The sequence below is a fragment of the Centruroides vittatus genome, unplaced genomic scaffold (genome assembly GCF_030686945.1).
Source record: "Centruroides vittatus isolate TY-2023 unplaced genomic scaffold, ASM3068694v2 contig_747, whole genome shotgun sequence".
Classification (NCBI taxonomy): Eukaryota; Metazoa; Arthropoda; class Arachnida; order Scorpiones; family Buthidae; genus Centruroides; species Centruroides vittatus.
The window spans coordinates 780367-785137 of NW_027122483.1; the positions used below are offsets into that span (position 1 = coordinate 780367).

The 4771-nt window shown below is 31.7% G+C and overlaps 1 pseudogene; it reads left to right on the forward strand.

Moving 5' to 3' along the window:
* Positions 1-2663: 2663 nt before the first annotated feature.
* LOC136981149 (programmed cell death protein 10 pseudogene) lies at positions 2664-3632 on the forward strand (annotated as a pseudogene).
* Positions 3633-4771: the final 1139 nt, after the last annotated feature.

Below are 4771 nucleotides of genomic sequence, written 5' to 3' on the forward strand. Positions count from 1 at the left end.
CTCTGCACAGTTCTAGTCTTTATTGGATCATTATTTTTCAAGATATTTCTGAAATTCAATGTTATTTGAAATTGAAGAAAAATATTAATATCCTGCTGTATTATATGTTTTTAATCATTTCGTGTCTATTTAATAACAGCATTGTAAATTTAAATTAAGAAAAAATAAGATTTAAAACATAAAATTTATTTTTAGATGTGAAATCTAAACAGAACATCAATGGAAGAGTAATGGAGATGACGAAAAGCGTTAATTTCAAAGAAATTGAAAGTGATAACAACGAAAATTTACTCGGCGATGATGAACACGATGAGGTTAGTAAATATTTTTAATTTATTCCTTAATTTATATTCATATAAACTGATTTTAAATGTTGTTGTTGTGTTTGTTGGTAATTGAAAAATTAAAGTAATTTCATTTACATTTGGAAATGTTTAATAATTAAAGTAATTGTTGACATTTAGTTGTTATTGATAAATATTGGAATAAACAGCAGCTTTTCAAGTCATGAATATAATTAAAACATTTCACTCTTGATTATTCTATACTTGAATTATTTCATTATTGTTTAATTATTTATATTTTGTAAATTTGAATAATTCACAATTCCAATAATTTGAAATTCTACATAGACTCTAAACAGTATAATTTGATGATATATTTACACGATATTTGAAATTGCTTTTATTATTTTTGATTTACGAAAACATTTACTGTTTCTAGAAAACAACAAACTGCATGGATGTGTTCATCCAGTTCTTTAGGGAACTTCCATCGTTAATTTTATCGTGTTTCAAGTCGTCATCTAAATAAAATTACTGATAATTATAAAGGTATGTGAAGGATTTTTCTGTTTTATATAACATTCACGTGAGAAAAGTTAATTAAGGTTACATTTATCTTGTCGAATAGAATCATTTATAACGAAAAATTAAAAATAATTCTTAAATCGCTTTTAAAAAGCAATAAACTTTTAAACATTTCAAATTTAAATAATAAGTTTCTGCAAATAAATACTTATAAAATTTTATCATTACTTTTTCAGATAAAACTGAAGAAGTTAATTAAGATCCTTTAATTTATCATATTTCGAAACCGTTCAGTTAATTTTTGTCGATTCATAAACTCCATAAGGTTTAGGTACACGGACACTTGGCAATGTCAATCAAAAAATTTATTTTAGTCAGTACATACACCTGTATTTGTGTAGATTTCGTGCTACATAGGCCCCTCTTCAGCAGACTAAAAAATATCAGAAACGACTTCAGATCTTTAAGGATTTTCCCTGGAAATCTATGCAGTTCACGTTATCACATAACTGCGGTCTCTGCCGGTTCTTGAAAAAGGTCCTGTAAGGCTAAAACCGACCCAAATCGGTTAAAGTTAATTCTATATTATTCGGCATAAGTCCGTACTGTTAAACAGTCGATACATACCTCAATGGACACTATATGTAAACATTGTTCTTTGACCTCTATCTTACAGGAGGTAAAAAATATTTTGAACAAACCACTAGGGTTTCGCGAACTTTATATTCGAATGTTTTAGAGACGTTCCTCTTGACATTTAAAACATTCGAAGAGGAACTCTTCGAATGTTTTAAATGTCAAGAGGAACTAAAACATTCGAATGCCCTTTCCCCTTCCTCTAATGCCCCTTTCCCTCCCTCCCTCTAATGCCCCCTCCCTCCCTCTAATGCCCCCTCCCTCCTTCCCTCCATCTAATGCCCCCCTCCCTCATTCCCTCTAATGCCCTCCCCCTCCCACTAATGCCCTCCCTTCCTCCTTCCCTCCCTCCAATGCCCTCCCTCCCTTCCCCATTCCCTCTAATGCCCTTCCTCCTTCTTACCCTATTCCCTCTAATGCCCTCCCCCTCCCCCCTTTCCTCCCCTAATGCCCTCCCGTTCTTCCTCGCCTCATTCCCTCTAATCCCCTCCCTCCCTCCCTCATTCCCTCTAATTCCCCCCCTCCCTCATTTCCTCTAATGCCCTCCCTCCCTCCCTTTCTGTAAAACATTTGAAAGCCCAGTAGGGTTCACGAAAGTAGTGGTTTGTTCAAAATATTTTTTACCTCTTGTAAGATAGAGGTCAAAGAACAATGTTTACATATAGTGTCCGTAGAGGTATGTATCGACTGTTTAACAGTACGGACTTATGCCGAATAATATAGAATTAACTTTAACCGATTTGGGTCAATTTTAGCCTTACCATGCCTTTTGCAAGAACCGGCAGAGACCGCAGTTATGTGATAACGTGAACTGCATAGATTTCCAGGGAAAATCCTTAAAGATCTGAAGTCTTTTCTGATATTTTTTAGTCTGCTGAAGAGGGGCCTATGTAGCACGAAACCTACAAAAACACAGGTGTACGTACAGACTGAAATAAATTTTTTGATAAACATTGCCAAGTGTCTGTGTTCTTAACCTTATGGAGTTTATGAATCAACAGTTAATTGACTCAAAGTTTTAAATGATAAATTATGAAAATCAACATCATAATTATTCTGCAAGTTTATTTATTAAATTAAGAAAGCGTCTTTCTTCATTCTTTGAATCTTTTCAAAATTTAATTGGATTTATTCTGAAAAAAATACATCAATTTGCTTAAATTCAAAAAACGTACATACAAACATTTATAATTTTTTTCTGGTTAAGGATTTCCAAAGAGGCTTTTCACAGTAGTAAAATCTTAATTTAACTTGATTTTTCGAAAGGTAATCGTAAACCGAGTTAAGTTTGAATAATATTTAAACATGAAAATGGGCGAAAAATCACCTATTACGGCACTCGTGCTACCGATATTAGTTCGTCCGATACTGGACAAGTTAGAAAGAAAAGATGTCACTGCTGCACAACAGCTAAAATTGGCTATTTCTAAAGTTGAAGCAGCACATACAGGATTTGTATATGATCTTGTCATGGGATTAGTAAGAAGAGCAGAGTTATCAGTAAATATGGCAGAAAGTTTATTAAAGTTACAAGGATCAATTCCAGACACAAACGAATACAAATGTAGTCGTCCCGAGGATAGTTTTCAAGAATTGAACAGGAAGTCTTCGTCCTTAAAGAAAATTTTGAGTCGTATTCCAGATGAAATTAATGATCGTAAAACATTTTTGGAAACAATCAAAGAAATGGCAAGTGCAATTAAAAAACTTTTGGATGCTGTAAATGAAGTTTCTGGATATATTCCCTCTCCTACTGGAAAACAGGCATTAGAGCAAAGAAAAAGAGAATTTGTGAAGTATTCTAAGCGTTTAAGTAACACATTAAAAGATTTTTTTAGAGAGGGACAAGCTTAAAGTGTATTTGTAAGTGCCATTTATTTGATTCATTAAACTAATCTTATAATGCTAACAGTGAAGAGTAAATGTGATTAAGGATTAAAGATTTCCTTCCAAAGTTCATTAACAGCATGCATCAGAATCCACTGAACAAGAATTCATACAAAGATGAAAGTTACTGTGATATAGCATTGAAAAAAAAGAGAGAGAGAAAAAGAACCCTTTGATTCATGCAGTATGTAAATGATGTATATAGAATTACCATAATCCCTTTTTATTTTATCTGTAAACTAAGAGGGACAATTTAATTTTGATCATTTATTTTTAACATTCCAAATATTTTGTTTTATAAAATATTATTAAGGAATATATAAAATTCTGTGTGTAGATAGATGAAATATAAGGAATTTTAATCTTTGTAGATTAATTATTAACATTTGGTTATGTACAGAGAATACTGAATGTTTTGAAAGGTGAATGAATAAAAACATATGTGATAAATATAAATTCTAACACTTATGTATGAATATTGAAACCTTGAATGTAATTCAATGGTCTATATAAACAAAAATAAATATTTAAAATTTTTTTCTGGTTAAAGATACTTGTGTATGTATAATTGATAATAAAAAGAAATAAATATCTTTTAAAACAAAGTGTAGAGAATTTAATTTGTACTTCTTAATTTCCGATTAGCTGTATACAAACTTACGGCTTCGACCAGAAGTCACGTCGTATCAATTCAAATATTTTTCTCTGAACGGAGTTAGATAATTGACCGGCGTGACTGGATTGTTAACAGGAAAAGTATGACGTACAGGAAGCGAGATACTACTAAAATCGAGAGTATATATTTTAAATTAAATAAATTTTAAATATGATTAAAAATTGCAGTCCGGCATTACAATTATATAAAATTACGTTTAGGCTAAAATTTATTCTAAGTAAAATGTCGGAATTTCAAATGAAAAATCTCGTAAACGTGTAAAGAATTGTAAGATTTATTTGTATAAATATAAAATATTCGAAGTGTTATTTGTGTGACAAACCCCCTATGCCTCTGCACCGCTTGACCGAAGGGTCGACATCGCTTCGGCGATGACTACGTCAGGATAGATGACAACTCACGGCAATTAAGACTGTTTTTGGTTTAAGTATGCAAAATACAATAGTCTAGTGCTTCTCAATTTTTGTGTAAAGGACGTTTTTTTCATTTCAACCCTTCACTGATTAGTATTTTTTGTGCGCCATCCATAATACCACGCTCAACTATATACGATTGTATTACCACCAAACGTGGTCATTTTGAATACGTTCTTTAAGAAATCGAACGACATAAGACGTGTGGGTTTTTTCACATTTCGTCATTCTTTTTCGTTTTGACCTTCCGACATTTAATTTAAACAATTTAATTAACTTATTGTCTGCCTCTCACAATCTTATTATATACGAATCAATGAAATTCCGCGAGAATTTAAATCAGCGTAAAT